This window comes from Choristoneura fumiferana, chromosome 26 (genome assembly GCF_025370935.1).
Source record: "Choristoneura fumiferana chromosome 26, NRCan_CFum_1, whole genome shotgun sequence".
Classification (NCBI taxonomy): Eukaryota; Metazoa; Arthropoda; class Insecta; order Lepidoptera; family Tortricidae; genus Choristoneura; species Choristoneura fumiferana.
Window position 1 is genome coordinate 2,798,906 of NC_133497.1, and position 22,551 is coordinate 2,821,456.

The 22,551-nt window shown below is 37.7% G+C and overlaps 1 protein-coding gene across 1 annotated transcript in view; it reads right to left on the bottom strand.

Annotated features, from left to right (window-relative positions):
* Positions 1 to 22,551, bottom strand: part of LOC141443095 (1-phosphatidylinositol 4,5-bisphosphate phosphodiesterase epsilon-1-like) — a 392,276-nt gene that overhangs the window by 368,644 nt on the left and 1,081 nt on the right.

Consider the following 22,551-nt stretch of genomic DNA (forward strand, 5'->3'; position numbering starts at 1 on the left):
TAAGTAAACTTTTTCTAAGGATTTTTTTATTTTATACGGAATCTTCCAAGTTTAGGTACATTTTATACCTTAGGCTGTTATTTACTCATGAACTACTAATATTTCTCAAGCAAACTTAGCCGTTATAGTTTTCCGTGAAAGTTTGATATACTTACTACCATCCTGATTTTTTTTCAAATTTTTCCACCCACCGCTTTAGATTTTAGAGGGGGGGGACGCTCGATTTTAATGAAAGTTTGCATTTTAAAGTTGAATATTTCGCAAAAATATCACTGAATCGAAAAATCGTCTTAGCAAACCCCTAATGGTTTTAAAAGACCTATCCAACGATACCCCACACTATAGGGTTGAAACAGAAAAAAAACACCCCCACATTACTCTAAAAAAAAACTGTTTTGAAATTTTTATTATACCATTTTGTCGGCATAGTTTACATAAATAATCGTGCAAAATTACAGCTTTCTAGCATTGATGTCCCTCAGCAAAGCCGCGGACAGACGGACGGACGGACAGACAGACAGACATGGCGAAACTATAAGGGTTCCGTAGAGGGTTCCATTTTTTGCCATTTTGGCTACGGAACCCTAAAAACGTACGATAGAGAACCACTAAGCACTATACCTGTATGTCTGTATATAAAAGATACCTGTAGTAGGTAGACATTATCAACAACCATTTTCCTGAAGCGAATGCAACAGGACGTCTGCATTAGCTGCAATCACGCGATGTCTTTGCACTCATAATACCGTCTAGAAAGACTGCAGAATATGTAACATAGCAAAAAACAGGCAAGGCAGGGCTACTATGGAACTCGAAACCCGAAGTTCGTGTGGTGCGGTCCCTCTCGCTCTCGTATTAATCTGTCATCTCCCAGGATAACAGGATCAAAGGAATTTGGGCACAAATTTTTTCCTCTGGGAGAGGACAGGTTAAGAGAAGTCTCTTCGTTCCATTCTCCATACAAACGTAGTCCAGGTCTCATTTGAAAACTTGGCAAAAGAAATAGATGAAATTTTGTAAATATGGACTAGATGTAGTTATCTATGCCTGTGGTTTTCAGATTTTCATATCAATGGGTAATATCAGAATTACAGGAGCTCAAAAGTAGACGAAAAAAAAATGACAACTTTGCACAAGAATTACAGACTAATAGAGCATTTCTACAAAAATCGAAAAAACCGCAGGCATAGAAAATGTAATGAATATCTTGATTGTAAAATATCATTGATTTCTGTGCTATACTTTTCGTATAATAAGAGGACAACGAAACCCAAAATTCAACCGCCCAAATCATGAAAAGCATGACAAGTTCGTATTCAAATTGGATTTTATTTAAGTATGAATTTATCTATATAAAGTATGTTTATCCATTGCCTAGTATCCATAGTAGTCAAGTGTAAAGATATTGACACGGCCAAAGATACAAAAATATATGCACTTCACATTAAAGTCGTGCATATTTTTTTTGGGTTCCGGAGCCAAAATGGCAAAAACGGAACCCTTTTGTTTCGTCAAGTCCGTCTGTCTGTGTATCTGTCTGTCCGTCCGTCCGTCCGTTTGTCACAGGCATTTTACTCGAAAACTACAAGATGTATATCAATGAAATTTGGAGTACAGATGTCTTGTCAAAACCGCTATTTAGTTTTGTAGTTAAATTACAAAAATAAATATTTATAGGGGGGGCAAACCATACACGTAACAGTTTTTTTTTTTAACTCGCGTCAACGTGTGGCATATAGTTCGACAGCTCTTTTAAAAAGATAGTACGGTTTCTCAAAAACTTTTTTGATTAACTGAAGATTTCCAGACATAATCGCTCCCAAAGTAGCAAAAATTGTGTCCCCCCCCTTCTGTCTTGTAAACCGTTTGTCCAAAAAATATGTAAAGGTAACGGTTAATAAATACTTTCAACGAAAATTGGTTTCAACATGATCGGATTTACCGTTTTTGAGTTATTGCCGAAAATCTGCGCTTCTCAACAAAAAGACGTAAGTGCCGTGAAGATACGCTCTTTTTCTGGTAATAGATTTTAAGACTGTAGTAAGTGTTTTAATTGTGTTATAACGCACAAAATATTACGAAATTTTTCGCAATGGCTACGGAACCCTATCTTGGGCGTGTCCGACACGCTTTTGACCGGTTTTCGTAACTTTGGTCGTGTCGATATTTTGAACTTGACTGTACAAAGCTTTGCTTAATTTAGGACTACGTCAATTGGTGTCAAGTGTCCCATGATATTTATTATTTTATTTACACTCAGTATAACTCGTTCAGCATTTGCCTTACTTATCAAAAGAAATCTTGACAAAGGCAGTAGAAGTTCCCTGCGACAGGGTCCTACCTTGTGTCACATAGGAACTTTTCAAGGTATAATACGACAACCACTCATAATTTGATTGCTTAGTAGCGACATCTCTTGTCTGGGTGACCGGTTGGTTCCGAAAGAGTGTGACGTCTGTCGACGCCACATGATGTCGCTAGTGCTGCTGCTTAAGTAGCAAAGTAGAAATAAGCAACCTGAGATATGTATGCATAGGAAAAAATCGTGTCTAGTTTCCTGTCCAGCAGTGGTGTAGGGATTATAGCACGCAGCACGGAATGCTAAGGACCTGGGTTCGATTCCCAGTGCTGGTCTCCTTTTCTGGTTTTTCTGTGCATCCATGTCTCAGTTTGTATTTTCGATATAACACGACATTTTTGTACCGTCTAGAGGAAGGTTTTTCATGTCAAAAGCGGTCAAGGTCTGAACTATCCTCTGAGAAATCATCCGTAGAATAATTGAATTTGCTACAAGAAAGCCTTCTCCAATTTCTTGGTTTACTGGAGTTCTAATATTACTTATTCTGTGCTGGGGAACCCATACATACATACAACAAGGGGATTTTATCCTACCTATCCTACTAATCCATACTAATATTATAAATGCGAAAGTGTGTGTGTGTTTGTCCGTCTTTCACGTCGAAACGGAGTGACGGATCGAGGTGATTTTTGGCATAGAGATAGTGTATGGGCCATTTTTGTCCCGGAAAAATGCAGTTCCCGAGGGAACAGCGCGCGATAACCGAATCCCACGCGGACGAAGTCGCGGGAAAAAGCTAGTAATATTATAAATGCGGAAGTTTGTACGAGTATAGTCATGAAATTGTATAAGGATTGCGATGTAATCTTTGGAAGTTCCCACTGGTGAAACTTATTAAAGCTTGTAATACTAACCACTGGCTCTAGCTATCTGATCAAATATAATAAATAATAACTTATCTAGAAAATAAGCAATCTCATTTCATTTCATTTCAATATTTATTATTATAGAGCTCAAAGAATATTCTACTCATCTCAACTATGAAATAATAACAAAGCTGCCGCTATAAATTCATAGTACGGTGAATCACAGAGCTATTACGGCAAGAGTTCCCATTAGCTCGTGTATGCCATTTCACGAGGTTAAAGTACAAACGTTCAGTTATATTTGTTACGGGATGAAGACGGTGATAGATAACCTTTAATCATGATTCCAGACATACATACTTCCTACTGCTGAACACAGGTCTAATATCAGAATGAGAGGCCTTGGGTTTTAGTTTCCTCATGGACCCAGTGATTACGAACTTCACACAGATCACTGAAGTTCTTTGCAGGTTGTTTTTAGGGTTCCGTACCCAAAGGGGTAAAAACGGGACCCTATTACTAAGACTTCACTTTCCGTCTATCAGTCTGTCTGTCTGTCACCAGGCTGTATCTCGTGAACCGTGATAGCTAGACAATTGAAATGTTCACAGATTACGTGTAACTGTGGCCGCTATAACAACAAATAATAAAAACAGTATACAATAAATATTTAAGGGGACTACCAAACAACAAACGTGTTTTTTTTCCGTTTTTTGCTCCATATTATTATATTATTAACACAGGTAGACGCATGAAATATTCACAGAATATTTAATAGTATATTAACTTTAAGAATAAATCATCATCCCAGCCTATATACGTCCCACTGCTGGGCACAGGCCTCCTCTCAGAACAAGAGGGCTTGGGCCATAGTTCCCACGCGGGCCCAGTGCGGATTGGGAACTTCACACGCACCATTGAATTTCTTCGCAGGTTTGTGCAGGTTTCCTCACGATGTTTTCCTTCACCGCAAAGCTCGTGGTAAATTTCAAATGTAATTCCGCACATGAATTTCGAAAAACTCAGAGGTGCGAGCCGGGGTTTGAACCCACGACCCTCTGTTTGAGAGGCGATAGGTCAAACCACTAGGCCACCACGGCTTTCACGGCAATACTTAAATTAAAATAAAATAAATATTTGACGGGGTCTCCTATACAAAAAAACTTGTTTTTTGCCGTTTTTTACTAATGTCTAATGTTGTTTGTACGAAACCCTTCGTGCGCGAGTCCGACTCGGACATGGCCTGTTTTTATTCGATGTTTTCCTTCACCGTTAAGCTTATGGTAAATTCTTCATATAATTTCGTTTCGCACAAAATTAAGAAAAACTCAGAGTCGCAAGCCTAAGTTAGAACCAACTACCTTATGATAGCTATTTTATGGAAGATATGCATGAGCAGTTCCTCCACCTCCACACTGTTAGAACACACAGACAATACACACAAACCCATCTACGAGTATCACCACTACCACACTACACTGACGCGTTTCGAACTCAACCAGAGCTCCGTACACCATGTTACCAGATGTTAGAGCTAACATGGCATGGCGGTTAGGTCAAAAATATTATTCTATTTATTTATTTATTTACTAAATAAATAGAATAATATTTTTTTACACAAGAAACAACCAGTCATGTTTATGCTTCAAAAGAAAAGCTCCTTACCATCTCCTGACATAAGTGCTATGTGGCACGAATTGATGGGTCTCGCCATGCGTCAAGGAAACATAATGGGTTTCACAACGACAGAGAAGTAAACAATGACGATATTTAAACGACCAGATGGCCTAGTGGTTAGAGAACCTGACCACGAAGCTTGAGGTCCCGGGTTCGATTCCCGTGTCGGGGCAGATATTTGTATGAAAAATACGAATGTTTGTTCTCGGGTCTTGGGTGTTTAATATGTATTTAAGTATGTATTAATCTATATAATTTTTTTTTATTATTTTTATTTACTCAAATAAAAAAACAAAGAAGTACAGAAATACTTATAACTGTAAAAACAAACCGTAATAACTGTAATATCAGTTTGGCGAGTGGATATGTATCTATGAGAAATAAAAAAAAAAAAAAAAAACTATAAACCTCTGCCAAACTGCGTAGCAGTTTGTTGGCAGAAAGTGTAGAACTCTCATTCACTATTTACAAAAAAAAACTATATTTATCCGTTGCTTAGTACCCATAACACAAGCTTTGCTAAGCTTACTTTGGGACTAGGTCAATTGGTGTGAATTGTCCCGTGATATTTATTTATTATTTATATATTTTATTTATTAATTTGTTTTTATAACAATTCTAAACAATTATGTGATTCAGAGAAAAAAGAGTTATGACAAACGATCATTCTGGCAAACATTACAGTATGACTAGAGAACAGTATGCGAGCCGATATGTACCCCAGTTTTATGGTCTCATTAACAGACAATCCAACTTGTCCCACCATATCTATTAAGGATGATACTGACACAAATGTGCCTGACGCTGACGTACCGGATAAGTTTAATGCCATTTTTTAACAGCTGCTCGAACTTTACATTACAGTGCAACTATGAGAAAAGCATTGGATATTTGCGGCGCTGCTTATGTGATTTGAAATCCTGATTTGATCTACCTGACGTGACACGGACTGACCTCGACCTTGTACTTAGGAAAATGCTGAAGACTCGGACCACTATGGACGTTTACGACATCTCAGTGAATACTTTTCTGTCGATTGGGCCAGTATTGGCTGACAGACTGGTTACACTGATAAACGACATTTTTTCGAAGTGGTATCTATCCGGATGTACTAAAAAATACGAGGGTTTTGCCCCGTGTACAAAGGGAAGGGGGACATACATAAAACAGACGCATACAGACCAATTACAATAGTACCAAATTTTTTTTCCAAGATTATTGAGAGTATCATTTCATCACACATTATGAACCACTTAGAGACTAATGACTTACTGACTGACAGACAGTTCGCCTACAGGCGCAATATGTCGACAACTCACGCTGCACACCAGATCTTTGACTCGATCATCATGAGTCTAGACAGTAAGTTTTAAGGTGGCGGCATATTTTGTGACTATCTAAGGCTTTTGACGTCATCAATAACGACCTTTTTACTGACGAAACTCAAAATGTATGGTATCAGGCATAAAGTGTACGAATTGTTAGAGTCATTTTGAAAAGTCGCAAGCAGACGGTTGAAGTAGTGATGTCGAACGGAGAAAAAATCAGGTCCAAGCCGGGTGACGTCACTATAGGTATTCCACAGGGATCCTCACTTGGAAATACACTTTTTTTAGCTTTTATAAATGACCTGCCTAGTGTTATCACTGACGGTCTCACTGTGCTCTTCGCTGATGATACTACTGTTGTAGTGAGCGCCACCACTTATGAGCAGCTAAACGACAAGATAAATAAAGTGTGTGGGCAGCTGCAGCAGTGGTTCTCAGCGAACGGGCTCATCATGAACCTCACCAAGTCGAACATCATGCTGTTCTCGGGTAGGGGTATCGTGTCACCGCCATCGATTGGTGGACCCATACCGCTATGCCAGCAGTGCAGGTTTCTGGGCTTCACACTAGATCCAAATTTGAATTGGAAGAATCACGTTGACTCCCTATGTGGCAGGTTAAGCAGTGCGGCCTATGCTTTGCGCAAATTAAAGCCCATTCTGGCAGATGATGCACTAAAGCAAGCATACTTTGCGTATTTCCACTCGTTGCTTTCGTATGGTACCATACTATGGGGAAACTCCACGGACTGTGAGCGCGTATTGGTTCTGCAGAAGCGGGCAGTGCGGGTCATTGCCGGTATCAACCAAAGGCAGTCGTGCAAAAAAATTTTCACAGAACTTGGTATCATGACCCTATCTTCGTTGTATTTGTTTCAAGTTATTATGTATACGCGCACAAACATATCTAACTTCAGTCGAATGGGCGTAGCTGGTAAGATCACTCGCAGCACGGGCCGCTTACGGGCAGTCCCTCATAGAATGGCATTAGCGGGAAAAAACCGCGCGTTATAGGGCCCAAATACTATGAACACCTACCCTCACACCTAAAAAGCGAAAAGAACGATGAAACGTTTAGCCGTCGACTAAAAGACCTTTTGTTGGAAAAAGCGTTTTATTCCGTAAATGAATTTATGAATCTGACATTTTAATTTTATTGTTTAAATTGTTATTATTATTTCTTGTTTTTATTTTATTGTTTTTATATTGACATTTAAATTGTTACTCAATTATTGCCTAATGTATTAATCTTAACGTATCCTTGACATTTATTCTTTATATACATTTCAATGTGTTTTCAGTCTGACGATCCCTTAAGGAGAACCAGTCTAATTTTAATTGTTTACATTCACATGACATGCTTAGAATTTTATTTTTTTATAATTATTACTAATCATATTACCTTTGACGATTTCAATACAAATTCTTATAACTGACATTTATGTAAATTATAATGTAATGATGTATTGAATGAATAAATAAACTAAACTAAACTAAACTAAACACGTATCCCGGATTGGGCTTCATGTTTTCCCGCGGGACGGAACTCCGTCGCAACTCAAATTACTTCATGTTATATTCAAACATAACAGATTGGGTGTTTTAATTGGCTTTAGAGGCTTACTAGCTTTTATCCGCGGCTTTGCTCGCGATCAAACCATGTTTATATTGTGCACATTAACCATAATACCTGAAATGACGTTGATTTATTTTTTTGTAAGCTGTTTTCCGGGACTCTGTCCGCGTAGAATTCATTTATTGCAGTCCCGCGGGAACTATGCCTTTTTCCGGGATAAAGAAAGAAAGAACACACAATCACAACAAAATTTAAAATAAGAATAGACACAGGCAGGCAGCGCAAGTTCCGCCCGGATTGCTACCACCATATTGCTCGCTAATCCTGCCGTGAAGCAGCAGTTCTTGCACTGTGGCGTTTCGGCGTGGAGAGTAAGACAGCCGGTGAAAATACTGGCACTTGAGGTATCCCATCTTAGGCCTCTAGGTTGGCAACGCATCTGCAATCCCCCTGGTATTGCAGGTGTCTATGGGCGGTGGTGATTCTTACCATCAGCAGACGCACTTGCTCGTTTGCCATCCAGTCGAATAAAAAAAAAGACAACAAAAATAAAAAAAAACAAACATGAATATACCACGAAACACAAGACACATACAGTACATAAAAGCTATCCTATGTCCTTCTCCGGGAATCAAACTATTGTGTATACCGAATTTCTTCTAAATCGGTTCAGAGGTTTACACGTGATGAAGTAACAAACAAATAAACAGGCTTACAAACTTTCGCGTTTATAATTAGTGGTTATTTATATTAACAGTTAAAACACCACTTGTTTATGTTTACCAGCAGCTTTGCATGAGTAAACCATTAAAACTAACAGTTGAAATGAAATTTCGGAATTTTACTAAGTTCTCGTGGGAATTCCTGAAAATTACGTCGTGAATTTCATTAAATTATACAGAAACCGTGCTAAATCTCATGACCCATTGGTTGAGATTGGATACCGTGGGGATATCGGAGTAAAAAGTAGCCTATGTGCTATTTTGATTTATGAGCTACTATATTATTGTACAGCTTCATTATTCGATTCAGTAGATTTTGCGAGAAAGAATAACAAACATCCACACATAACTCGTCTTTTAAACTTTTCAGTTTATAATATTAATAGGATAGGATTAGTAAGATTATGGTTGTATATATGGCGCACAGACGTAGCGGTAATGCACAGATGTAGCGGAAAAGCTTAATTAAAAACTCTCTAAAGAATGGTGCAATAAACAAGTTTTGTTATTTTAATACACTTGTTTTGTTGTCGTTTTGATATGGCGGATAATACGGCACGTTCCTTGTTAGAGGAGCTTAGCACAGCGTAAGGGACAGCTGCATCAAACAACTCAACTTAATATTTTAATTAATTGTGACCTATTGAATCAGCCGTTACTTAGCGGAGGTCTATATCAATGACCCAACCTTATATAATAGCTACATCTATGCAACAAATGTGTGTGCATGCAGCTCCTACACCTCCATATTGTAAGAACACGTCATACAAAACACAAAAACTCAACTGTGATGTTTTTGAAGTAAGGGATCGCCAATGTAGATCGTAATTATTTTCAAATAATACGCTGCTGCTGGCTGAAAATCAGCACTGGGGTGTTAAAGCTTCAGCATTATGCTGAGCCAGTGTCCGATTCACAACCGCAATGACACAACTTTCCTTCGTATTGTCTATTTGTACTTAATACTATTCTTGTGTTATGAATAAACGTATTTTTTCCTTTCCTTCTTTTCTCTCAAACATCCCTCTCCATAATTATAATCATTAGTGTTATAATACACTTTAGATATTAATAATTTTATTCACGTTAGATTCACCTACATTTTTTTGGATTTTATTATAAAAACGTATGCTGCTGTTTTTGAAGTCGTGAGCCTTTGAATGATGTTAGGTGCAGACAATTAACGGCTTTTGAGTCTTATTTTTTAATTTGTTTCAATTATTTATTAACACTTGTCTTTTGTCGTTTGTCTTTAAATATTAGTTTTTAAGGTTAGGCAAGCACAGCAGTAACCAGTGTTCAGTGACACTGACATTCGGCATAGGCCACAGATGAGATATGACATGACAATTGACAGATTGTGCATATCGACGTCTGTGGTCTATGGATGGTTGAGTGGTGTGTCGACTCTTTTAGTGTGTTGTTTATAAGTTTTCATCACACTTTCTCGTAAACAGTGTCGTAAAATGCAGGCTACCTTGGTTGCAACCTCCCAAATAAAACCCTCGACCTTAATGTGCTTGTCATGAAACCCGTGGTCGGTAAATGAGTGATTGTCTGTACTAATTTTGTTGTCATGAAGCCCAAGGTCGGTAAATGAGTGTGATACTGCATGGCGTGCAGGAGCGCGGCGCGCGCACGTCGGGCGCATGGCCAGGTTGGGGTAGGGTGGCGCGGGGGCTGGCACTGCCAAGAGCGTAGTCAGCGGTATCGGCAATTTTTGAAAAAATATTAGTTTTTCTTTTACAAATATACAATTTTACTCGCAAATGTGATGAAAAACATTGTATGTCGCACGGGCGGTACTAGAATTACGAAACATCGACTCATTAAAGCCTCAGTCTTCGACTTCGGGCTTCTAATAGACTCTCGTTCGTAATTCCTTGTTTACCGCCCTTGAGACACAATGTACTATATTATTGTACACGTGTCTTTTGTTTTTTGTTTTCATTATTGTTATTATTTTATCTAAATTATATTACTTTCTGTTTGTTTCTTTTTAGATTTAAATTTTTGAATTTATGTCGCCTTCCGTGAAGTCGCCAAGCGGTCACAGCGGAAGACCAGCGTTGGCCTCTACGGCCAGCACTATGCTGAGCTGAGACCGTTTCGCGATTTCGCAAATACTTTCATTAATATTTAAGTAAAAGAAAGAAAGAAAGAAAGAGAGAAATATTTTATTGGGACCTCGCACATTACAAACTAACTACTTTACTAAGTACTTTAAGCTTGTTTATTTTGTGTTTATGTAATTTGCGAAATGCGAATAAACGTTTTCTCTTTCTATTTTATTTCTATTTCAATGCAATGACACTTTTTATTTTTTTATTTATTATTCTGAAGCAGCTGTTTACTGGAAGCTGTCATTCCCGGCATCGAGCTTTCTTTAATCTTCTCATTAGAAAGAGCTTTTTAATCGACTTCTGGAAAAAGTACCGTCGAAGTTCCTTAAATACTTATCCTTAATAGATCCATTAAGACGTTAATGCCTTATTTTCAACAGAAAATATTCTATTCTCTTTTTTTATACTGAGTAACTGACTGGATGGCAAACGAGCAAGTGGGTTTCCTGATGGTAAGAGATCACCACCGCCTTGGGCTTGGCCATAAAAAGTATAATAATATAATTACAATTGTAGTAAACACGCTATCAAACTTTCGCATTTATAATTATTCAATACATTCCGTAGCTCGTCTACGGCGTAGCGGGCACGTAGAGGGTCTACGGATTCTGTAGCTATTTGAAAAATACTTTGACGGCGTAGTAGTCTATATCCTATTGTATGTATATATGTATGTATGAAGGTAAGAGCAATATGACGTGAATATTTTGTTGAGTTCGAATGGCAAAATAAAGTGACATATAATGTCGTCGTATCGTTTGACGGAAAGAAATAAGGATAAGATTTCAATAGGTGGTGCAATTTACAAATGGATAGAAAATATGAAAAACTCAGACATAGAATTATCTAAGGCCACAGTGTATTTTGTGAAGTTTAACACATAATTTATTATTACCATCTTATAATACCAGGATTGCAATAAAAAAATAAGACAATGTTTCATTTCAGAATTCCAGCTATCTAAATACTCAATGAGGGCTATCGCGAATGAATTCGCCGCTAGAGGCGCTAGTGTAGCGTGAGGTCTCCGAAATGTCAAATCTCATAGTTTTTGGGTGAGCTACGCGGGTTTATTTATAATTAGAATAATTTTGTGAATATTTTGCAATATCTGAAATTAATTATGGTAAATATGCGTTCCGGGGCAATGAATGTCTGTGTTTTGAGACAGTTTTGTCTTTCGGAAACCTTTGTCCTCCCTTTTTTCCGAACAAAACAGGGACTATGGAACACTGTGGCATGCTCGATATTTATATGGTACGGTTTTAAGGTGTATTAAATATGATTTTAACCTAAACTTTGTTTTCACGCCCGTAATAACAGACTTTGAAAGCCACACTTAAAAACCTCACGCAACAGTGCGCCATCTAGTGAGACAAAAAACGATAGCCCTCATTGTATTTAAAGTTTCGTACACACACACACGCACACACACAAGACAGAGAACACACAACGATATTCAACCGTTCCCTAGTAGGTAATTGTTCTTTAAAATATAAATTACTCCCCAAATTACGGCATTTGTGCCTCCTCCATTCATAATCAAATTTAATCTCGGATGCGTAAAGTGGTGTTTACATTGGAAAAAGAAAACGCAGCGTGTGGTGCATAGGAGAAATTCGTGTCTGTATCACTGTCTAGTGGTGGTGTAGTGTATAGCACGTGGCACGGAATGCCGAGGACCTGAGTACGATTTCCAGCGCTGGTCTCTTTTTCTGGTATTTCTGTGCATCCATGTCGCAGTTTGTATTTTTTCATAAAAAATTTGATCAAAAATATCTAAACACGCTTCTATGCCATTAACAATGGAGTCGTGTTCAGATATTTTTGATCAAAATACTGCTCACAAGTTTATGAACTCCACTGTACTTTCAATAATGCGTTTGTTTAAATAAAATATGGTCATATACTCAGTCAAAAAATGGTCAAAGGGTAATACTCTTTAGGGTAGCTTGTTGTCATGATAACGTCTCCTGACCTGAGTAACTTATTAGAACTGAGAAAATACTTTGTGGGGTACAAATCCGCTAAAAGTTAAGACTTGTGACAGTTTTAAGAGAAGTTTCCCTGCCGGCCGCGCGGCCGCGATAGGTATTCGTTTGGGATATTGCTGTCTTTATCGCTCGTGACATAAGCACTCGCAGCCGTCCCCCTCGTCCGTATATAAATTTTATATCGATATAGCTGTAGGCTTTTCAAGATTTGGGCGGTTGAATTTTGGGTTTCGTTGTCCTCATATTATACAAAAAGCATAGCACAGAAATAAATAATATTTTACAATCAAGATATTCATTATATTTTCTATGCCTGTGGTTTTTTCGATTTTTGTAAAAATGCTTTATTAGTCTGTAACTCTGGTGCAAAGTTGACATCTTTTTTCGTCAACTTTTAAGCTCCTGTAATTCTGATATTACACATTTATATGAGAATCTGAAAAACCACAGGCATAGATAATTAAGTCTAGTCCATACTTACAAAATTTCATCTATTTCTGTTGCCTAGTTTTCAAATGAGACCGGGACAACGTTTGTATGGAGAATGGAACGAAGAGACTTCTCTTAAGGCATTTCCTTCATAGCTCATCTCCTAAGCATGCTAAGTATTGCAAACATTTTTCTAATAAAGTGTATTGCTGAAGTCTCCTGAGTTACGGGACTTGTAATTCAGTTTACAAGTTTACAAGTTATTTGACCCAAATACCGTATTCCGTCCGGCAATTTTGTAGGTGTAAACGCAGCTTAAGACAAAGGAAAAATTGTACAAGAAATATTAAGTCAGTAATTCAGCCTAATGCCTTATCACGTTGAGCGAATAAGTTAACAGGCATTAATCACGCCCGTAATCTTTTAATGCCGCACTCTGAGACGTATCCGTTACTTGTTTAGTTTAAGATATTAAGGGGCTGTTTCACCATCCATTGATTAGTGTTTACTGGCGGTTAAATGTGATGCCGTCTCCGTCTATTCGGACAAAACAAATAGAGACGGCATCACATTTAACCGTCAGTAAACACTAATCAATGGATGCTGAAACAGCCCCTAAATGTTTGCTCTGGGATTAAGATATTATGAGATACAAATCCTGAAAACATAATTTTGAACATGAAACTACCGTGCGTGAGACTCACTCATATAATGCTATTGTAACGGATAGCTAACGTCTAAAATAGAGTTTAGCTCGACATGTTTCAGGCTATTTTGTAGCCCTTCCTCACCGGAGCACGCGACTCGGCAGCTGCTGCAACACGCGCACTGCGCGCCACCGCTCTGCTCGCGCGACTGCCCGACGAAACTAACACCGGCGCACAACTACCCGCATTTTTATCTTCATGTTTATTCAAATTTTAATTCAAATTCAAATCATTTATTCAGTAAATAGGCCGCAATGGGCACTTTTACACGTCATTTTTTAAACTACCAGCGCTTTCGGAAAGACCATCATTGCCAAGAAGAATGCGCCGCAAGAAACTTGGCAGAAAGTAATTTTTTCAAAATAAAATAATTACAAATAAGATACTCAAAAAACTAAAGTATACAATTAAAGAAAAAAATTACAAAAATAATAATAATACAGGGATGTATGGGATCCCTTAGTTACAAAACTAAACACTAACTATATCTACGTTCAGTGGAAGTGTAGAATGCTTCCACCGTCATAAAAAATATAAATATCATTTAATTCTGAAATATACATTTCAGGTATTGTCACTGTCTAATGTAGGGTAGCACACAACACTAACAACATCGCTCCGTAAAGGCACGTTCACACCAACCGATGACGCAGCACGAGTATTTAATACTGCCGCGTGCTCCGGTGAAGAAGGGCTACGAAATAGCCCGAACATGTCGAGCTAAACTCGATTTAAGACACTCGACGTGAATTATCCGTTACAATATCATTTAAGAGAAGTCTCTTCGTTTCATTCTGCATACAAACGTAGTCCCGGTCTCATTTGAAAACTAGACAACAGAAATAGATGAATTTATGTCAGTATGAACTAGACGCAATTACCTATGCCTGTGGTTTTTCAGATGTTCATATAAATGTGTAATATCAGAATTACAGGAGCTCAAAAGTCGACAAAAAAAAGATGTCAACTTTGCAGGAGAATTACAGACTAATAAAGCATTTCACCATCACCATCACCATCATCATCGCCATCATCATCATCATCATCATCACCATCATCATCACCATAGTAATCATCATCGTCATCATCATCATTATCATCATCCCAGTTTATATTATGATGTCTCACTGCTGGGCACAAACCTCTCTGAGTGAGATGGTTTGGGCCGTAGTTCACGCGCGGGCCCATAGCGGATTGGGAACTTAACACACTACATTGGATTGCTTCGCAGATGTTCAGTTTTTTCACGATATTTAAAAAAATAGTATTTTCCCTCCTTTTATCTTTCCACTGTTCTCTCTACTCTTGTGTTTGATGTCCGTTCAATAACTGGAAGAGATCGCTTTATGACAGCGATTCTTAACCTTTACAGCTGGCGACCCAAAGTGTTAAATATATTTGTAGACCGCGGCCCTTTACTGCAAAAATTTACGTCAAAGTGAAATATTGTATGTCGCACGGGCGGTACAGTCACCAGCACCAATATCTGACACAACAAGCGTGCATAAATATCTGATACGACTCTATTTCTAAGGCCGGAAGGACATGTCAGATATTTTTGCACGCTCCGCTGTGGCAGATATTAATGCTGGTGACTGTACTAGAATTACGAACATCGACTCATTAATCACAACCTCAGTTTTCGACTTCGGGCTTCTAATAGACTCTCGTTCGTAATTCCTTATTTACCGCCCTTAAGACACAATGTACTATTGTAGACCGCGACCCTATACAGCAAAAATTTACGTCAAAGTAAAATATTAAAAAACAACAAGGCTTTTATCAGAGAAGCCTTGCAACCCATTCCAATACCACCCAAGACCCGAGGTTAAGAAACGTCGCTGTAGGGGAAAACTTCGCCTTTGTACCTACCTACATCTCTTTCTCTCATACATCTCATCTCTTTCTCTTATATAACTGTTGTTTTCACCTGTTTATGCAATGAAGAGTTAGATACATACAAAACAAGGCCTCGGGAAAACCCGTGGATATTTTACTGAAAGGTTGCTGGTACAAAAGCAACATCAATCATGTTTACCTCCAAAAAGTTATTTTTATAGAATCCCCAATAAACGTTTCATGAGGGCAACTATGTAATAAAGTAGACAAATTGCTCTGCGAATAGTGTTACAACAAAATTCGAAAATCGAAGGTCGTATCGTACCGTCCCTCTCAGGCACTTGTCCCACCGCCGACGATGAGCGAGAAGCGGTAGAGCGAGTAACTAGAAACGAGTGGGTGAGCAGCGAGAAGCGAGTGTAGTTTTGTAGCTGGCTGTAAGCGAGTGTTCTAGTGCGACGGGCGATTACTCGCTCCACTCGACTCGCTCGTGCGGGGCGGCCGCCAAGCTGACATCGCTGAGCGAGTATCTATAGCTCAGCGGGTTTTATAGCTCTTGTCGCTGCGACAATAGATGTAAGAGCGAGTTCTCGCCGACAGTGTGAACAGCCAGCGATCAACTATTAATATATGTGTCTCTTTTATTCACACAGGATCTTATATCTTTTGTTCGTTTCTTGAGCGAGAAAATAGTCGATAGCCAATCGTTTTCTCGCTGGCGGTGAGACAACTGCCTTACTCGTAGTAAATAATAACAGTGGCAGCGAGACGGTAAGACGCGAAGTTCGAATTTTGGACTTCTTTTAGGCCAGATTGTGCTATTTTAGTTCGTAGAGGGTCTACGGCGTAGAGCCTCTACGACGTAGCAGTTAGTCAATAGTAGTTTACGCAACATTACGTAATATTTAAGGGTCTTTAAGACACGAGTGTGGAGAACAGAATCACATGAGTTGACCACACCTTAATTGACTTTATTTCATCATTTTTTTTAACAAAATCCACTTGATTTGGCAAAGCAAAAAAATATATTTATGTTATAATATTCATTATATTTACGTTAATTTTGTTGTTTTAAAACGCGATTCAATCGGTTCGATAAAAAAATTTGTAAAGTTGCGTCCAAAATCTTCTTTAAACAATTATTATAAGTCTTTATTCTTGTAACGAGGCATATTATTCATAACACAAATACATCACACTCATAATGCAAAAAAAACGATTCATATTATAGATGTACGCTTTAGGTTTAGTTTACGTTTTCTTTTTTAACTGTTTATTTTTTATTTTTGTGGCAATAAATGATTTTTCGGAAGCCGTGGTGGCCTAGTGGTTTGACCTATCGCCTCTCAAGCAGAGGGTCGTGGGTTCAAACCCCGGCTCGCACCACCGTGTTTTTCGAAATTCATGTGCGGAATTACATTTGAAGTTTACCACAAGCTTGGCGATGAAGGAAAACATCATGAGGAAACCTGCACAAACCTGCGAAGCAATTCAATGGTGCGTGTGAAGTACCTTCAGAAGACCCACTTGCTCGTTTTTCATACAGTCGAATAAAAAAAAGTCTTTTGGGACTCTATTTTAGGCTCATTTGTGTGCAAAGTTTCCATTCAGGCATATAATTTGCTATAACAGCTTTATTAGTTTAATTAATCATTCGGTTTGTGAGTCACTTGAGAATTACACTAATTGAAACGCACATATACTTTAATTTAATAATTAAATTAGGTTTATACTTTCTATATCTTACCTATAGCTTCGCTTGCGACCTTTAGAGTTGCGACATTGAATAAATAAATAAATATCGTGAGTCAATGTACTATGGGCAACTGATAAACATACTTATATCGATAAAAACATGCTTAGATACATATGAAACATCCATTGATAAATGTTTTACTTACTATGTTAATAATAATATTTACATACCTATTCTACCGATTGATAAATCCGAAAACAGTTTTATTTAAATGAGTTGCGAAATGAAGGTTTTACGTTGTAATGTATTTATCTATATAAGTATGTTTATCCCTTAGAGCAACGCGGGCTTCCTACGGAAGGGAGTAGCCATTCGCCGCGTTCCCCTCTGTCAAAGTACAAGCCCAACTGGGCATACGAATTTTATAAAACAAGGCGCGCTCGGATTTCAAACTAGACCGAATCGAGTCGCGCGAGTGAACGCTGCAGTGCTAAAAATGCCGAATCGTTCAGTTTTCTGCTGTAAAAAGAGATCTGGGACATCAAGCTTGCAAAAAGATGGTGTTACATTTCACAAATTCACATGTAAGTAAATTGTTATCGTATTATTGCTATTTAATTACTAAACAACAAAGTCGTACATTTTATCATAATATTATTGTCGGATTCATTTACCAACATCGAGTCCGCTCTCCCTTACAAATTTCGGATCGGTCAAGCGATAAATCCGACTTCTCGCCGATGAACAAATTGTCAATGTGTGAGTTTTGAGTCATCTGTAAACGAATTATTAGTGTATTTGTTGGATTGTTTATGTGTTTACATCGTTATTACAGTCAGGTGGCAGTTTTGTTTTTGTATGTAAGTGTGCGGAACTGCACTTGTGTGCACATTTCCCCCCGCAACAAACGCCAGAACTATTTTAAAGGTAATCTACCGCTAAGTCTGCTCCCTTCCGATAGGAAGCCCGCGTTGCTCTAAGGTTTATCCGTTCCCTAGTATCCATAGTACAAGCTTTGCTTAATTTGGGACTAGGTAAATTGGTATCAAGTGTCCCATGATATTTATTTCGAGGGTTAAAATCCAAATTGGTTTAAGCGACAATTTATGAATTTTACAGGAGAGCTATTTAAAAGATTTATTTTATGCACAAATATCATAAAAAAATATTGCTTCATTTAGAGTCTGCAAAGTACTCCACAACAAGTTGTATTAAAATTTCCTTTATTTTTTTATAAGTTCTGTTAAAAATATGTAGTTAATTTCTGATTTAGAAGTCGCTTAAATCAAAATTCCCCAATTTGTCTCAATTTCAGTTGAAGGAAAAACGGTTGAAATCCAATATAGTCTATTATCAGAAAAAAGCAAAATGCTTTAAGTAACTATTGCATATCATATTTCATGTAAAGTAATTTGAATGAACCGACTTATCCAGAAAAAGAACAATAGGGGACAAACAGCTTATATTCCATTTAAAGTTGTATGTCAGGGAAGGAAAGTATCTCAAACGACTATATTGCTCCCAATATAAATTGTAAAAAATGCCAATATTATCAAGTTTAAAATCAAGATTGGCCGTTCAGCCATTTTAGCTATGGAAACTTGTGCCTGGTAGATCTAAATTTTACCAATGTTACATAGAAAATCTAAGTAGACAATAATAGGTGTTAAACATCTTGGATAAAAAAGGACCAAAAACAGTTGAAGTCTAATAAATTAGGACATTTTTGGTAAAAGCAAAAGAGTTGAAGTGCCAAAGTTTTTTAAAACCTATTGCCAAATTGTTCCAAGCGACTATCTCTGTGTATTTGATACCGAAGAAAAAAGTTTAAGCGACATGTCATGTAACTTTTTGTAAAAAGACAAGTGATTTTATCCGACCCGTCCATAGCAAAACAATGTTAACAAAAACTCTTTAACAACCAATGAAAAAAGCTAAAACAGCTTATTTTACACACTTTAACTTAGATGCATGTTTTATGTCCTACCCATCCATAATTTTGTGTATTTTATGTCGGTTAAACAATGGAAATTTAACCAAAAGTCAAATTGTTTGAAGCGCCGAAAAAATGCTCCAAATCGGCCGCAACCCAGACCCAGACCATTCGACGCAGAAAAATTTACTCATTCCAAATATTGTATAAGTCAATTTCACCCAAAGCGTCGCTTTAACCAATTTGGCTTTTAACCCTCAATTTATTTATTCTTTTGTGACTAAGAGTATGTTGTATGTGATGATGATAATGGTGGAATATTACCGAAGTTTGTATGAAAAGCGTCACTAAACAATCCTTAATGGTGCGCAGTGTGTTCAACATAGTAACATAATACGCGATGATACGCTGAAAGCATAATTAGAGGCGGTAATTGATTACTGGACGATCAATCATTAAATGACAAATATTACGACCGGACGATGGTAATGAAAACATGACACGTATAAATACATATTCCCTGACGCTATTTCAACACAAAAAATAAGTAATATTGTGTTTAAATATATACAAAACCTTGTGGTAAAAGTGATAAAAATTCAAATAATCTTTTCACAGCACTCCTTCGGAAAAGTAACTTTTCCTCCCTGACGAGAGGGAGCAAAGTGCAACTTTTCTGTTCAAAGCTTTTCTAAGTGTTTTATTGCAAATGTAAATTTTTGAAGTTGATAATTGTAAAGTCACGCTATTTTCTATGCTGGTTGTTCTTTAATGATATTTAGATTTTTTTTTCAAGATTCTTAATGCTCGGTGTGAAAAGTTGTATGAGCCACTCGGGAGCAAAATCATTTTCATCTTGGGCGTTAACACTTGAATCCCTCATTACGCTCAGGATTCTACTTCACTACATTCTGGATTTAATGTACGCCCTCGCCGTAACTACACCATTTTTTCTGTTAACGCTGTTTTTCAGTGGGACCCATTTAAACAACTAAAACATATAAAAACATACAACACACTATGGCTGTGACTATGGCGACACGAACGCCAGCGGGAAGAAGTTCGCAAAAAACTATATGGCAACACTCGATCAGTAACAATAGAGATGACAGCAGGGTGTCGTCTATTGGGCATCAACGTGTCGAGGACTGGGACATTTACCTTGTCCGTGGCCGTAGTGGCCTATACCCGGCGCAGAATGTCGCTGCACGTAGAGTCATAAAACGTGTTTTGCGTAGTGTTGTGCTGGCGTCGAGGACACGCTATCGATAGAACTAACATAGTGAGTACCTAATAATAATAATATTTTTATTTATTCAGACAACTTGATCCAAAAAAATTGTTAGTATTTCCTTAAGACTATGTTAGCGCTAATGTATGCGCTTCAAAACAATGATCAAGAAATAACGGTCACTTTTTATTAATCAGTACCTGGGCGACCGAGCTTTGCTCGGGCTAAAACTCATTAGTAAGCGTATTCCCAGAGATAACACCAAGCTAGATCGATTTGTCATCCCCAAAAACCCTACATACCAAATTTCATCGAAATCGTTGGAGCCGTTTCCCAGATCCCCGAAATATATTGAGATTTGCTATTTTAAAGGTGTTAGATAGATATATTAGATTTGTTAATGAGAGTTATTTCGAACCAGTGGGTATTTAGATCGTAATTAGCGAATTATTTAATTACAATAATGTGGGTAGTTTTTAAGTACTGAGTTGTTATTTCATCATTCATCAATAATTATTATTTGTCAATAAAATAAAATTAATAACTTAAAATAAGTGCACATACCATCAGATGACCCGCTTGCTCGTTTTCCTCCCTTTACAATAAAAAAAAAGATAAACATACAAAAATAAGTCTAAGGGGCTGTTTCACCATCCATTGATTAGTGTTAACTGGCGGTTAGGTGTGATGCCGTCTCTATTTGTTTTGTTCCAATAGACGGAGACGGCATCACATTTAAACGTCGGTTAACGCTAATCAATGGATGGTGAAACAGCCCCTTAATGATCGATTTTGATCTTGTAAACATTTACCGATAACATATCGATACGTGCGTTCTGCTTCACTTCACTACGCGTTACCATAACACCCATAAGTTCGAGTGAGCGCGCGATATGCTCCACTGTGCTCGCACTTCTTATTGCTCCGCGTGCAGCGACATTCTGCGCCAGCAGGGCTACTACGAAACTCGAAGTTCGTGTCGTGCGGTCCCTCTCACACTTATACTGTTTAATACGAGAGCGAGAGGGACGGTACGATACGAACTTCGAGCTTCTTAGTAGCCCTGCAGGTATAGTGGTTTGTATCGTAGTTTCAAGCCCAGACTTGCATTTTTGAGTTTTGCGAAATACATATGACGACCAGATGGCCCAGTGGTTAGATAATCTGACTACGAAGCTTGAGGTCCCGGGTTCGATTCCCGTGTCGGGGCAGATATTTGTATGAACGTACGAATGTTTGTTCTCGGGTCTTGGGTGTTTAATATGTATTTAAGTATGTATCTGTCTAATATAATTATATTATAAATTAAATACCGCAAGGACTTATGGATAAATACCCATAGCTTTTTACTAGCTAGCAGGGCTCATTACTTCTGGGATAGATATTGAAATTGAAATAAAATTAAATTTAATGTCCGATGCGGGATTTCGAGAATTTATTTTAAATTTGCTTAATACGTCGATAACCGCAAACCTTAAGGGATAGATTGATTGTATGCGTTAAAATTTAAGCTTACAGAGATTACGGTGAAGGAAAACATCGCGAGGAAACCTGCACAACCTTCGAAGTAATTTAATTGTGTTTTAAATTCGGCACTACAAGCGTTCTTATTCTGTGTGCCAGCAGTGGGACGTATATAAGCTGGAATGCTGATGATGAGGATGATGATGACGACCGGATGGTTAAGTTGTTAGAGCACCTGATCACAAAGCTTTGGGGTTCATTTTTTAATCCCTGCCTGGGACACTATATATATAGGTACAGAAAACAGGTGGTAATTTTTTTATCACGAAATAATTCCATTTATATCTAAATCGATTCAGTCATGTTATTTTAATTTGAATATCGTTTATGTTTTAAGAAAAGGAATCATATTTTTCGTTTCTTAGTGCCATACTAATCGTTACCCGTGACTCCGACACGAACTATGCAATTTTCCGGGATAAAAACTACCCTATGTCCTTCTCCGGGACTCAAACTATCTGTATACCGAATTTCATCTAAATCGATTCAGCGGCTTAGACGAGATGATGTAACAAACAAACAAATAGACTTACGAACATTCGCATTTCTGATATTTGTGGGATGTATTTATAAATAAATAAAAATTGATCGTTGCAGAAAAGGGAATT